Raw genomic sequence first — 17,137 nt, forward strand, 5'->3', positions numbered from 1 at the left:
TGCTGCAGAAGCTGGGGGGCGCTATGCTCTCTTCCTGGGCAGGCAGGCTGCCCCAGTGAGCACCCACTCACCTCTCTGGGAAGAACTGCTCAGCAGGGCAACCGACACCCTCCTTTTTCTCTGATAAATATTGATATCCTTTGTGAGATCTCATGGGGAAGAATGATCCTAGAATTGCAAAACTCAGGCTAAAACTTTGCCGTTGCTCGTGGCTGTTTGTTGGTGCCCTAATTGGATAACTGGTAAGCAGTCTGCTATCACAGGTTTGTGGTGTCCTGTTCCCCCTTTTCTTCTTAACCTGCTATTGTACTATGCATATAATTCCTGTGACTCCTAGTGCTTCTCTCAAGGTCAACTTGCTCGGTGCCTGTATCAGAAGTGACTGGTTTGCAGACTGAGAACTTGGCCCACATGCTCTGACAAATTGTTAAATTGACCTAAAGTCAATGAACTCTTTGACTTTTGTGCCTGCTAGTCAAAATGCTCTTGAAAGATTTGTTCCCCTACTCTTCTCAGAATGAATTAACTTTTAAGACATGTCTATATTTAAACAATATACTTGATGATTGAAACAAATTAAGCAGGGCACCACTGTAATGTTTAGACAAAGAAAAACCATCATGTTAAGTTATTCTTAGCCTGTAGTGAGTGTCAAATTGCAGGTGCTCTGATTGAAAAAAATTAGCAACTAAACCCTGCAATATTTTCATTGATGAGACTCTCTGGGCGGCTGCACTATTCCTGCTTGTATCTGGAATGTATGATGGAGGAATAAGGATGGATATCTCTACAGCTTGTATACTGAATCACCAGATCCATAGCCAGCCATGCTACTTTTTCTCCACATTTTTTATGACTGCTCTCCACCCAACAACTGCATTTTGCAGCTGTTTAATTGAAATCTTAAAAGGAAAAAAGGGCTGCAGATAGCATTTAAAGGTTCTATAAGGGAATAAGAAATAGAGATCAGGCCCTTGAGAGGAGTCTGTGGTAACACCTGACCACAATTATTACCTTCGACTGACCACTGAGAATCCACTTACCAAAGGATTGACTGTAAAAGGATTTGGTGCCCTTTTCCTTAGAGAGCATCAGCTAGTCTCCTAAATTCACGGACAGTACACACAGAGAGGCAAGCATTCACATTGAATGTGTAACCAGTTCTATGAAAGAAAGGTTAATGAATAGCAGAGATGGAATAGTTCCCCAGAAATCCAAGGAAAAAAGCCTCTACTACAGACAGACCTGAAAGGAGACCATGAAAAAACCTGCATGGGAAATGCATACCCTCATGCAGAGAAAGATTTTGTTAAGTGATAATAGTTTACATGTTCCACCTACTTCTAAGAAATATCCACAAAATGTGCACAGATAACTTGAGACCCACATATGTACCTTCTCTTCAGGACAATATTGGTGGGTTTAAGATAAAAACAAAACGATTGTATAACTTAATCAGGATTTGGGGGCTACTACCTGTAATCCCAGAACTCATGAAGATGAGTACTGCTTGGGATAGCTGGTAAATTATAGGCTAGCAACGCCTATGACAGAACTTTCTTTAAAAATTACAAGTTAATATGGGAGACAGTTGTGTAGATTGGTCTATCAGAGGGGCCCCTTAAAGTGGAACCAGGATCTATCCCTAGTTCATAAGCTAACTTGGAGGAACCCATTCCCTATGGTGGGATGCCATACTCAGCCTTAAAGCAGAGGGAGGGTCTTTGTTCTGCCCCAACTTAAAGGGCCAGACTTTGTTAATGTGCTCTGAAAGACCTTACTCTTTGGGAGGAGTGATAGGGGAAGTGGGCTGCAGATGAAGGGGCAGGAGGAAGATTGGGACAGAGAACTGTAATTGAAATATAAAATGCAATTAAAAAATTAAAAGATTCCAAGTCAAAACTATTACAAGTCAAAAAACACCTCACTTTTTTGGTCTCATCTAGTTTTATAATAATTATTCTCCTTTTCTTTGATCCAAACAGTATTTTTGTTTATCATCATGTTATTTTCCTTGCCAAATTTCTGTTAAATGATATAAACAACATAATTTGATGTTTTGGTCACAGTGGATGGTTTTATATGCAGTTTTCTTGCATGTAAAATTTGAAATATTTGAAGCAGAAAATTTATTGACATACTAATTTGGAATGTCTCTCCTGGACTTTATATTCAGTCAATTGTTTGGCTGTAAATATTTTATTCCTAATTGCCTTTATCAACATATTTCTATAACACAGCTAATATCACCCAGGGCCTTTTGATATCATTAGAAAATCATCCTCAGTATGCATATTTGTATTTTCACTAATTTGAAATTATATATATGTATACAGATTTCACAGAAAATTTAATTACCCAGTTAGATATTATTATCTAATTAAAGCAAAGAGATTGAAGAAAAATATAGGGACAAATTTACACACTGTTCTACTAAAAATGTGTGAAAAATAGCTTTTGAATACCATGCTAATATTGCAATAGAATTGTAGAAGTTAAATTCTTCAATGTCTCTTTATGTGTTCTCTTTCTTAAAATTTCACACATGGATAAAAGAATAGAAGTGATGACCTGAGCAATACTAAGTAACTTCTTGGCAAAAACTTTAATAACAATAATTTTCTTCCCCCAAAATTATGTTTAAAAAGCCAACACGTACATAGAATGCCAAAGAAATTCAATAAGGCTATTTAATATCGTTACACACTTAGCTGTTGGTCATGCAATTAGCAACTACATTTTGTGGGTCTATACTTAAATAATGTGTACAGCTAAATCATTTGAACTCTTTTTTTTATACATTGTAAGTATATTCTGTGGAAACAGTTTGGTGGGGAAAATGTGCTTTCATTTCTACTTTTTTACAAAGGTAGGAAAAATAGGAATTTAGGCTAGATCATGTTTTTGAAACTAAAGGAAGATCTTAGGAAGCTCAACATCACCAATTATGTCACTGAGTTAAACTCAGGGCCAGTTCAAAGTGATAGAACTCATGCCCACTTCTGTAAATCTAGAAAACTATCACTAGCTAGTGAGGTTATGGACCTCAAAGGAAGACCTGTCTCTACACATTCCTGAGTCAGTGTAATTTCTAGCCACATTCTGATGGTCTGTTCTTATACTCACAGATAAGTGTATCCAGTCCTCAACCCCCATCAATGAAGCTTTATCCAAGCAGTAGACAGACACCATCACGATAATCCATAATCAATCAAAATGCAAAAAACAATTCATAATGAGGTGCCAGCCCCAATTGATACATCTAAAGCAAAATATCTACAACTACAGTTCAGGGGATAATGAAGTGGAGCAGAAAGATTACCAGAAGATCAGAATGTCTGCTATGAGAAGCAGTCTCCTAACTCTAACAGGGAAGCTTTATTCACAAAATCTAAATAATAGAGACAAAATACTATTACTAGTACAACTTCATCATCACCACCACCACCACCACTATCATCATCATCATAATATCCCCCAAGACCTGGATGACCTGAATCAAAAAACATCACCAGGTATTAGTTCTAGATAAAGAACTACAGGTAGTTCATCACTACTAAAAGATAGAGAACAATATTTCTCTAGAGTAAACCCTGATCCTATCCTAAGAAGTCAGTTCTACTAAATATATATAGGAGAAACCCTAAAAAGACACATCAGACCGTTATACACACACACACACACACACACACACACACACACAATGAATAAACAATAAAATACACAAAAAAGTAATTAAAGAAGCATATGTCATAAATTTGAAAGTAGATGAAGGGACATTGGAGGATCTACATGGGGATGAGGGATGGGTGTAATTGATCCAAGAAGAATAATCATATATAACGTTCTCAAAAATTGTAAATTAAGAGCAAACATGTAGTCACACCATTCAGGAAAGAAACTATATATGAGAAGGAGGAAGGTGGAAAGAAATAGAAATGACTGGATAACAAAGACAATATATTATCAATGCTCTGGTGAAGGTTCATTGGTGCCATTGCATTCTTGCTACTAAAATAGTAATAATAATATAAAGTTTTGCATATATATACACTGCAAAGCAGTTTCTAACCCTTTCTGTATATTTTATCAATTTATCAAGTTGGAATTCTTTAGATTAAACAAAGAGTTAATGCAAATTGGCTCTTAGAATTCTCTCACTACTGAAGACAAATGATAAAAGCAGTGTTTTTTCCAGAATGCTGCTTATTTATGATTTATTTATGATTGTTTGTCTATTTAGGCTTTTTTATAATTATATTGAGAGAGATTATCTCATGATGAAGAAGATCTGTGTACACTCTGTAATGTAACACAGAATTCAATTTTTAATTCTTGTCCAATGCTTAAATGATATTACCTATAATATCTCTTCTCACTTTATCCATGAATGTTTAGTTTTGAAATCTGAATTGAGTAGATTCAATTAAAACGTGAATCAGTACCGTCTCCTATACAGGCTCTACAAGTTAATTTGTTGTCCTGAAAAACACACAGACAAATGATACTACTATGTAGACATAACAGAAGAAAAACTGCTAGGTTTTAGGTGTAAATGAATTAATGAACTACTTCCAAGTGAGTTCGCTGAGTAACTCTTGGGAATTACTTTGGGACAAATAAGGTATACAGTAAAAGTATACATTAATCCAACACTGAATGGGCCTTTTGCAAGTGGTAAAATTAAGTAAACTTTAAAGCTTAGCAGAAGTATTATGCATACAATTATGTCTTTTGGCAAACTTACAAAGCTCATTACTAAAACTTTATTAACTTACATTAAAGTAAATACAGAACAGTAAGCAGAAGAATAATTCATGAGGATAATATTTATGACCATAATTCTAAATAAGAACACTCTGGGTTCTTGATAAATCCTAACCTTATCTTATTTCTGTCATCATTTGAATAGGATATAAAACTAGTTGTCAATATAGCTTCATCTTAAAATGTTAAGACATGTAGAAATTAAGAAGTTTCATTTCAGTTTACCTATTTATAATGTCCTCAAGGAAACACAGTAAACTATAGGCTATGTTATGTTTCATTACCCACATAAATACTTTATTAAGCTTGTGAACTTGAAGAGCAATACAATTACAATATTCAAAATATTAAGTCTGAACATTAGCCTTCGTTTGTCGTAGGAGGCCGCTTGTTTGTTCCTGGCTACTAGCCCCCAAAATAATCACACAGAAACTGTATTAATCAATCACTGCTTGGCCTTTTAGCTCTAACTTCTTTTTGGCCAGCTTTTATATTTTAATTTGACCCATTTTCATTATTTTAGGTTTCACTACACGGCTCGTGGCCTACCGGCAAGGTTCCATGTGTCTGTCTCCAGTGGCAGCTCTATGACTTTTCTCTGATTCTGCCTTCCTTCTCCCAGCATTCAGTTTATTTTTCCCTGCCTACCTCCGTTCTGCCCTATGAACAGGCCAAGGCAATTTCTTTATTCACCAATGGTATTCACAAAATACAGAGGGGAATCCGACAACATTCATTGCACATGGTAATTGAGAAACAGTCCTTTCTTCTTAAGTTTTCAGTTTCAGCTTAATTTGTGTAGCAAAGCTTTCCATAGAAAACTCAAGGTAAGCATACACTATCTCCCACTTTATAAGGTATTGAAAATATCACACTTCATGGACTTGCATCTTTTGAATTCTCAGATCTAAGGGTATAAATGGCTATGCAGCATTTTATAATGTTTGCAGGCATACTGATGTTGAACTACACACCATCCACATGTTAAAAAGTCTGCTGGCTTTCTTCACTCTCTTAGCTTCAGGTAATTTTCCAGGCCAGCATGTTTAATTTTCTAAGAAATCAATGCATTCTTTTAGCTCTTCATGTTGATCTTAGCCTCTGCCATCTTCTGCCTTTGATTTGTTCCTGTAGTCTTATGAATCAAAATCTCTTTTAATTGCTTTGAAAATGTTACCCATTGAGAGGAGTGGATGGTTTTGGGCTCAGGGGATGGTAGTGGGGGTTGCGAGAGGAGGAGTAGAGTAAGAACTGTAGATGGAATGAAAAATGAAATTAAAAAAGAAATTAACAAAAGAAAAAAGAGAGATTGTGTATTCTCTTATTTCTATATATTTTTATAACATTGGTACTTCACAAAATCAATCATGTTTTCCTATAAAATGATTATCTTCAGTTAAATTACAAATACAAAGGAAATTATATGAAACTTTAAACCCTGTTGATCCAGGAACATGTTATTTGGCCCATGGCTATCATTAGCTGTGTGACACACTGAAACTAAAATAAAACCATATCTGCTATCTTTCTGACCTCTTCTGAGGTTAATAATATTAGGGTAATATCTCCAGAAATCCCCAGGCTGTGATGAAAGAAATGCAACTGTGTGAATGTCTTGAAATGTGTATATCAGAATCACCTCATTGTGCAAAGATTTAATAATCTCACAAGTTTTGTTGCTGACTTTTTGTCTTGTTTTTCAATGTTTTAAGATTTTAAATTAATTAAGTTTATTCATTTATTTTATATCCTGACCACAATTTCCCCTCCCTTCTCCTCCCATTCCCTCCCCCCACCTTTACCTACCCTATCCACTTGTCTGTTTCTGTTCAGAAAGAGACATGCCTCCTACGGGTGTCAACAAAACATGACATATCAAGTTGAGGTAGGAATAAGCTCCTCCACTTGTATTAAGGCAGGGCAAGACAACCTAGTATGAGGAATACATTCCTAGAAGCCAACCAAAGTATTAGGGGCATCCTCTGCTACCATTATTAGGAGACCCACAAATAGGCTAAGCTACACAATTGTTACACATGTGTATTGGTTTTAGGTCGACCCCATGCAGCTACCCTAGCTGTCTAATCGATGAGATCCTATAAACTTAGGCTAGTTGTTTTTATGGGTTCACTTGCAATGATATTGAGCTCCCTGACTCAAATAATCCTTCCTCCCTGTTTTCAACAGGATTCTCTGAGCTCAGCTGAGTACTTGGCTGTGGATTTATAAATATGTGTTTCCATCAGTCAATGGATAAAGAACCTTTAAAGGCAATTGACAGGGTCACCAATTTGAGGACAAGAGATGGCCAGTTCCGGCTACTCAGATTTTAAAGAACCACAATCCTTTGAGTTCAAAACAAGATGTTCCAAGTACTCATTATCTTAGAAAGTCAAGACTATTCACAATATTAGAATGAGGAAAACATAAGCAACTTTACTTTTAAATGTTGGTTGTTTTCCTATAAGAATTACGAGTAACTAAGTTGTCTGAAACACTTCCAAAAATATCTCTGCCTGCTTCTCCCCCAATATATAAATGAGCTCCAATATGCAAAGATACAAAATCAGAACTATCCAGGTTCAAATGGAAGGTAAATGACAATAACATTTTATACATCATCTGTGATAAAAGAACTACAGAATTAATTTTTCAACATGTTATTCTGCTACTTTAAACTCTAGATAAATCACCTCGGCATGTAATGTAATAAATAGTTTTTGTTTGAAGTCTCCAATGAATGCACAAAGGGTTGCACTGAATGAAATTAAAGATAAACGAAGGTAAAGCGCCATGTTCACTGGAATATATTCTAACAAATATCCCCATATGCACCATAGAATAAGTGAGGTGAGGCATTCAAAAATGCAATTTTAAAACCCTAGAGTAGGGAGTTTGCATTCTAAACTAATATAATGAACATTAAAATCTAATGTTTATCTGGCTACACAAAACCCATCTTCAATTTTATATTTGCAGTACAACCATTATGGGATTACACCTTCGTAGAAGGAAAATGTTTATAAATGTGAGATAGACTGTTTTGCATTTTCAAATTTATGTACAGTTTGAACTCCACAGTCCATACCCCATGGCTTATGTATTATATTAAGTATCAGTTGTGTGAATGGAGTATCAAAGCAATAGTACAACAGCAAATGGGTCTTTTCTTTTCAAAGATAATGAAAGGAAGTTTGTCGACTTGACAAAATAGTCATTACTCAACTATTACCTTAGGTAATAACTGTTGAGAGAGTTTTGAGAAACTGACATATCACATAGTCACTTGTGTGTGTGGGAGGGGGTGTGTGTGTGCTTACTTCTTGTTGCTCTCAGTGTCTGTGCTACTGGTGTTATATTTAGGAAGTGGTCTCCTGTGCCAATGTGTTCTAGGGTAATTATCACATTCTCTTCTAGGAGGTGATTCGTATGGTTGGATTTATGTTGAGGTCTTTGATTCATTTGGACTTGAGTCTTGAGCATGGCGATAGATATGAATCTATTTTTATTCTTCTACATGTTGATATCCATTTATGCCTGCACCATTTGCTTTCTTTTTTACATTGTATAAGTTAAATTTTTTAAGATTAGCTTTTTTATCATAAATCATCTGTTCATAGGTGTGTGGCTTAATATCACGTTCTTCAATTAATTTCCATTGCTCAACCTGTCTGTTTTTCATCATTACCATTTCATCAATACCAAGATTTTTGTATTATAGTTTTACTACAACTCTATAATGAAGTTTGAGGTAAGAGATGGTGATGCTTCCAGAATTTCCTGTATTGTGCAACATTGTTTTAGCTATCCTAGGTTTTTTTTTTTTGTCCATATGTACTGGAGTATTGTTCTTTCAAGGTCTGTGAAGGATTGTGTTGGAATTTTAATGACTACTGCATGTTACATGCATTGAGATGAGTCATGCATGTCTTTGTGAGGGAGTCAACTCCACTGAAACTTGAGTTACAAACAGTTGGGATCTGTCATGTGGGTACTGGGAATTGAACCCAGGTCCTCTTGAAGCACAACAAATGATCTTAAACACTGAGCCATCTCTTTACCGCCCCCTCTGTTTTCTACTTTTACTTTTAGTGTTAAAAGCGCACCAGTAATTTTTCTGTTCAATTATTTATCTTTTTCTGGATTAGAATGAGTTCTACGAAATGTGTATGTTCGCTTCTTTGCATTAACATTTCTATAGTGTTTTATTTTAGTTCATCTTTCTGTCATTATATTAAATAATTCTTGTTTTACATTAATTTTTACAAGTTCCAGGTGTATACTTTAAACGTCTAAGAATATGAAAGTAGTTTTTTTCTTGGTTATTCAATATCAACAGAATTTGGTGTCCTGTTTGTTAAAGCACACCCCTTCATTATAACACAGTTTCAGTGGTTATTTAAGAGTATTATTAAAATACATCATTAAACATTAAAATGTGATGTTCATAAAAGACAGGAAGAAGTTAGTCATGGACCTTGAGGCTATAATCGTCATTCTGGCTTGATCCTATGGAACTGGAGTCTATAACATTTATATTAGTGGTTCTCAACCTTCCTGTTGCTGAGACCCTTTAATGCATTTTCTCATGTTGTGTGACCCCCAAACCATTATATTATTTCCACTGCATTTTTTTCACAACTGTAATTTTTCTAGTGTTATGAATCATATTGTAAATATCTGTGTTGTTTTCTGATGATAATCATAAGGCGAGGTTTGCCATCACAGGGGCAGTTCTGGAGCATTATTTAGGAGTGGCGCACTATATATCTGAAGTTACTTGAAATTGCATACTTGGACCTTATTGTTATACTGTTTCCTACCAGATAATCATAAATTTGGTTCCAATGCTAACCAAACTATTTAATGATGATCAAACTATTGATCATTATTCTGGAAGGCTATATATTGATTAGAGCATTAGGCAAGCAAAAGGAAAAGTGTTTTCCTAAACTGATTTTATACATGATTTTGTAAAACAATGTAAGTGATTAAAACTATAACCTCAGGGTGTGAGATATCAGATCTGGTCCTTGAGGATATATTTTCAGAAAGGATGCAAAGAACTAAGACTAATATACAGATTGTTTTTTTCCAAGGAACTTGAAAGCTTTACTTCTTGATGTGACTGTGGACAGAATGGATACCACTCAACTGACACTGGGATATTTTCTCATAATGTATTCATTTAGGACTAGAGGTGATATCTATATTTTTGAAGGCTTAATGTAAAAAAATGACAGAATGAAAATCACTATATAGTTTTGTTATTATTTTCCATTCAGTTTCCACAGTCTCAGATCATTATTAAAAACCAGTCTAACTAATTTAAAAAATCTAATAATACACATGGCTTACCTTATTGTATAATTTTGTTTTCAGAAATAAAGATACTTGAGAAAGAATTTGCTCCCAGAATCCAATTTAATCTACTATTTAATAATTTGAAATATTTTATTTTATACACTAATGAATACCATTTAGAAAATGAGTTTTAGTTAAATGCATAGCTTATGATAATATATTGGAAATTATTCAGGTATTATTTGGAGGAATATGTTAAGACTGAAAGTCAGAGAACATTTCTAATGTAAGCATTTTATTCAAGAATAAGTTTATGCAGGTTACAATTAGTTTTCATACATTAAGGAAGACCATCCCATTCTGTTTTGTTTAATTTTACTATTTGTTTTATTTTACTATTTGTTTTTTAAACAAACATTTTTCTTAAGTGAGGAAGTTTTGTTTCTTCAAAGTTTATTTATTTTATTATTTTATTGTATGTATGAGAGCTTTGACTGTAGGAATTTATATCCACCTCATATATTTCTCCTGTCTTTGGAAGTCAGAAAATGGTATGAAATGTTCTGGGAATAGAGCTAAAAAAATAGTTGTGAATCACCATGTAGGTGCCGGGAATTGAACCTGAACCCTCTTGTCAAAAAAACAAGTGCTCAATACCAATGAAACAACCATATGGGTGTTTGGGAAGTAAGAAATCAAAATAGACTGGCTAGAGTCTCAAAGATTTAGAGAAAAGGATTCAAATGTAGTTCATGATAAAATAGAGAAATATATTTAGGGAAATGGGGAAGTATGTATTTTATATAGTTGAAATAAAGAAATGTGCTTAAATTATAGGAATTTATTTTCAACACCAAAGGACATTTATTCAAGTAATTATGTTCATTACATCCTAGCAGCATCAGTGCATAGAATCCCATATTATTATCATAATTATAAACCAGACTTTCAACATACAAATTTTAAAATCATTTTTGAAATAATTATATGTTATAATAAAGAATGTCAGCTATGAACTCTTAAAAATAACATCGCTAAAACTTTAAATATTTTCTCTGTATTTGTGATAGCAATGTTTTTATAGATTTTTAAGTAGATATTTTCAAACTTGATGACATATGTCATTTACTATGAATGAAAATAATAAAGATTTATATATACCCTACAACTACAAACTCTCAGTCTAAATTGAAAGACTAAAACTTATTATGGACTAACTGTTCTTCTAACTTCGTTAGTTTGATCTCTCCTCTGCAGTGTGGTTTTGCGTGGAGATGACTACTCTGTGTAGTTAATTAAGTTTCAATGAAGACCTAAGTTTAGCAATGATGGATTCTTTGTTTTTAGAAGAAGATGCATAAAAATGTTTTGACCACCTTCCCTCATCCTACATCCAGCACACATTCATTTTGGACAGACATAGGGAGGGTATAGACAGAAAACATTCACCTAAAAGTCAAAAAGAGATGCCTCATGTAAACCTAATTGGGTAGAAGCTTAATCATATTCCTCTGGTCCCTAAAACTGTGAGAAAGTAAGTGTCTTTTGTTGATGTTATTGATACCATACAATGGGGGGCATCTCTAGCAGACTAATGGAACATGCAAAGATACAAAACCCAACTCAACTCATGTAGTCAAGTTTTTATTGTAGGTCCACACTATTGTACCTTTGTTCTATTAGGATAGTTAGATGAAAAGATGGACAGACAAAACTCAAACTGTTTTAAGTATAGACACTTATAGGATAGGGAAGGCTAATGAAAATTATCTTTGTATGCGTTGATATTGTATAAAATATTTACCTTAATTTTTCTTGAATTTCCTATAGATTTATGAACTTACAGAGTCTATAGTATTGTTATAAAAATCCATAAAATGGTAGAAAATACAGAAAGGATGATCTGACTACCTTGAGACATAGACAACTTATGAAAACTAGCTACAAAAAAGAGGCAAAAGTTATATCACCTCTGGTTACATGGCAAGAAAAAGGATAATAAATTGATGGTGGATATATGAACTATATTAGATTAGGTAGATAGATGTATAGAGAGACAGACAGAGAGCGAGATAGGTAGATAGATTCATAGATACATAGATATTTAGATAGATAGATAGATAGATAGATAGATAGATAGATAGATAGATACATAGATACATAGATACATAGATAGATACATAGATAGATACATAGATAGATACATAGATACAATAGATGTTTGATAGAGAAAAAGGAAAAATAAGTGATAGATAGCATCATTAAATCCAATTTTAAATTGTTTTTGTTTCTGTTTTGTGATTTTTAAAATGTGATATTAGTGTTAATACAAGCATGGTATGAAATCATTTCTTCATGGCCATATATGTTTTGAAAGCATGTATGTGCTCACTGTGTGTGAGTACATGCATAATGAGTATGTATATGCTTATGTATGAGTGTGTGTGTGTGTGTGTGTGTGCATGTAGAAACTTATAATTGACAACAGGAATCTTTCTCGATTGTTCTCCAGCTTATTAATCACAACAGAGTCTCTCAACTGAAAACAAAGCTTCCTGCTATTGCTAGTCTATCTAACCAGCTTCCATGGGAATCGCTGTCTCCAACTTTTGAGCCTGGCTATTGCAGAAGGCCTGCAATAACAGTCTGATATTTCTGCAAATCTGAGGAATCCAAGATCCATTCCTCTAGCTTGCAAAGCAAACATGTTATCTGCTAAGCCATAAATCCAGCTTCTGAACTGTATAAAAGTGTTTGCATTCAAGTATCCAGATACAGAACTATAAATCTGAAAAAAAATTGTCTCTACATTGAAAGAAAACATTACTTTGCAAAACATGTGTTTTCTTAAAGATTAACCCTCTCATTAAAATATAATTTCTTGATCAAATTGGAACACTTTTGAATATTTTCATGTCTTCTGAATCCATAAGCTTTTTAGAATTCCCCTTATTTATAGTTTCTTTAGTTTTGAGTTGTATTTCATGTATTATAGTTAGATTTTAATGACCATTATCATCATATTGAGAAATTATATTTATACCCTCAGATCATTTAATAATTTGATAATTTTCTGTCTTCTTTTAACTTTCCTCATATGATATTGTATAATTGCCAGATCTTGTGATGCAAAGCTCCTACCTTAAAATTAACAGTGTTCTCTTGTTATCTGGCAGCTAAAATTGATTGATTAAAGTTATGTGGTCAGTAAAATATTACTTACATCTAGTATGATAATTTCTTTTTTATTTCTTTTCTTTTAGTTTTATTTTTAAAGGAACAATCCCAGTTCCTACTGCCTCCACTCCTCCCCTTCCCTCAAGAAAAGGCCTCCACCCCTCCCCCAACCTCTCCTCAGAGAGGTTAAGGCACATTGTTTCAGGGAAGTCCAAGGCCTACTGTATGGGAAAAGATCTTCACCAACCCTACATCAGACAGAGGACTGATTTCCAAAGTATATAAAGAACTCAAGAAATTAGACATCAAAATTTCAAATAACTCAATTAAATAAACGGGAAACAGAACTAAACAGAGACTTCTCAACAGAAGAATCTCAAATGGCTGAAAGACACTTAAGAAAATGTTCAACATCCTTAGCCATCAGGGGACTGCAAATCAAAACAACTCTACGATTCCATTTTACACCAGTCAGAATGGCTGAAATCCAAAACACTAATGATAGCTTATGCTGGAGAGGATATGGAGCAAGAAGAATATACCTCCAAGCGCTTTGGAAATCAGTATGATGGTTTCTTAGAAAATTCGGAATCAACCTACCTCAGAACCCAGCAATACCACTCTTGGGCATAAACCCAAAAGATACTCAATCATACTACAAGGACATTTGTTCAATTATGTTCATAGCAGCATTATTTGCAATACTCAGAACCTGGAAACAACCTAAATGCCCCTTGATTGAAGAATGGGTAAAGAAAATGTGGCACATTTATACACTGAAGTACTACTCAGCAGTAAAAATACAATGACATTTTGAAGTTTTCATTTAAACTGATGGAACTAGAAAAAACATTCTGAGTGAGGTAACCCAGACCCGGAAAGATGAACATGGTATGTACTCACTCAAAAGTGAATACTCGCTGCAAAGCAAAGGATATTGAGCCTATATATAGTTCATGATCCTAGGGAAGCTAAGTAACAAGGAGAACTCTAAGGAACACATACATAGATCTACCTGGAAAGTCAAAATAGACTAGATTGTCTGACAAATTTGGGGTCGGGGAGAAGGGCTGTCAGAAGGAGAGGAGGTGGGAAGTAGGGGAGGGGTAAGAGAACTAGAGGTAAGGGGGTAGTCAAGATGGAGGAAGGACAGAGATAAGAGAAAAGAAAGAGATATTTTGATTGAGGGAGCCAGGTGAAGAGTGGGAGGAGTGAGAATATGAGCAAAGAAGTCAAGGTCATGATAGGGACACCCACTGAAACAGTTTATCTGAGCTAATGGGAGCTCACCAACTCCAGTTGGACAGGAAAACAACCATCATAGGTCAAGCTAGTTCCTCTGAATATGGGTGATAGTTGTATAGCTGGGCAGCCTGTGGGCTCACTGACAGAGGCACAGGATTTATCCCTATTACTAGTGTGATAATATAAAATGTAGGTTAGACTTGTAATGACCAATTGTCCAGCTGATGGATGCTAGCAAGGACAGAGATAAGTTTCATGGCTCCCCAACCCTTTCTAGACCTCACTGTCATCCTGAGTCTTTCAAGGCTTTTCTTCAAGCCCACATTGCTCTTTGGTGAAAAAATAAATAAAAAGTTCCCACACTATCTGGCTGTTATTCCTTAGCTTGCTGATTGCGTAGCTTTTTGCATCTGCAAATAAATTTTCTATCAGGCTTCCTTACTCAACTCTGCTCTACCGTAGGGGACTCAGTGTTTGTTGACATCATTCATCAGGTGTTGATGATATTTGGATGGAAGGAATTCACATTTCTCTAAAACAGCTTAATAGGCTTTGTAGCTTGCCTTCTGTAGACCATGTATCACTCTGTACAACCTGATAACTGAGCAATGTTCATGTCCTTCTTATTATTCTTCTGTTGCATTGATTTAATTTTTCCTTGTTGATTTTATTCGACCTTAGCTTCTAAATCTAGATTTATTCTGACCCATCTTACTCAAGTGAAGTACACCTTAGATAAATTTTAAATGAGTTACTTTCAATATTATTCTTTTCAGATTCCTTGAATACCCCAAAACATGTTTTCTGATTAAGACCATGGTGAGTGATTGTCTATCTCTAACAGATTTTTATTAGGCCAATTAATTATAGCATCAGAGAAATTTGCTTCCCTCCACATGCTATGTCTAAAATTGATCATTTCAAAAATAGAAGGTATCATTTATCTCTCTTCCGGGCATGTATTCATGAGGTGAAAACTGAATATGGTCATTTGAGAACTTTTCATGTGATGGGCATTCAGGAATGCTTCCTAATACAAGTCTTCTGTTGTCCTTCAACCTTCACTGATGGCCGCATGTAGTCTCTAAGACGGAAGTAATCTTGAAAACCCGAGTAAGCATTTCAGTTGCAAAAATAAGAAAATATTGCTGAAAGAATATCTTCAAATATTAACAAATTTCTATCTGCATATTTGTACAAATTTGCATGAAAGAAATGCAAACACTGGTAATGCAATTAATTATATTAAAAAATAAAGCTCCGATTTCTAGACTAAACAGAACAATTTTGAGATGGATGGTCTTTAAAATATAAAGATACATAAAGAGAGATACATGCCACTCAATATACAAAATTACTACTATAAAGCTATTTTCCATGTTTTCAGCTTCCTATTTTTAATTCAGTAGTAGGTATTTCCATTCCTTTACATGTTTCAAATATGTTGGAAAATTTAATATATTTTATCTGAAAATTTCATATTTGATAAGACATTTATTTTCAGTTGTCTTACCAATGAAACTAAAACTAAGTAAAAGTATATATATTCGAATGCAACATTTAGAAATTCAAATCAGTACATTGGTAAATATGTATTTAGTGTCTGACCTTCCTGGACATAGTTAATTAAACCTCTGTAGTGTGATGGTGAATGAATTCAGCTTACAGTTGCATCACTGATCAATGAACTGCATCCTAAACGTTGTCATTAGCTTGAAACAAAGTAATGAAGGGAGAAAGCAATGATTTGTGTATGAGTCTGCGGGGTGTGGGGGAGATAAATAGGAAACTCATTTTGTTTTGAACACATAGTCTTGCATTTCGTTACATGCCCAGAATGACATATCACTGGATATGTGTATAAATGGATATACAATCCTAGGAGACAGAAAGATATGCATTTGAAGTAGTCTGCTTTAATATGTAGTTAGTGAATAACAAAGTCGAGGAACTGTAGCTCTCAAATGAATTGTTATGCTTTTTGATATCTGGAAAATAATGTATTATGTCTTTCACCACTGTAAGTTGTGGTTAATTGTGTTTTAACTTCCAGGTGAATTTGAACTATTTATATAATTTCACAAACTATCTTATTTTTGTGTTATTTCAAAAATTCAAAAGAATTCGTAGAGTGAAAATATCTATAAGTAGCAATATCACCAAAAAGAGGGAGGAAATATCAGATTTCATTCCTAAAAATAAAACATAAACAGCCTTTCACTAATGTAGCCATGATAGCCCTTTAAAGAATCTGTAGAAACAATCAGATTGAGATAACATATATCCAGCAAGACAATGATCGTGTGCTTTATTGAACTCATTGAGGTTAGATTTGATCCTTTAAAGGTGTGTGTGTATGTGTGGGCATACATGTGTATGTGTGTGAGAGAGAGTGAGTGCATGCGTGTTTGCATGTGTGTGTGTGTGTGTGTGTGTGTGTGTGTGTGTTATGGCATTTCACTCAAACACCATTAGAGGTCAAGAAATTACTATGGCACCATGAGGAAAGGCTTTCAAAGCAGGCAAGATGAAACAACTGGTTTTTATAAAGAGCTAGATCATGGAAAAGGCAGCCGTAAAGTGGAGTTGGTGGAAGGTTAAAGCAAAACAGAATTCAAGGAGGAATAAATGCTTAAAATACAAT

Source organism: Myodes glareolus, chromosome 26 (assembly GCF_982192425.1).
Source record: "Myodes glareolus chromosome 26, mMyoGla1.1, whole genome shotgun sequence".
In the NCBI taxonomy this organism is placed as follows: domain Eukaryota; kingdom Metazoa; phylum Chordata; class Mammalia; order Rodentia; family Cricetidae; genus Myodes; species Myodes glareolus.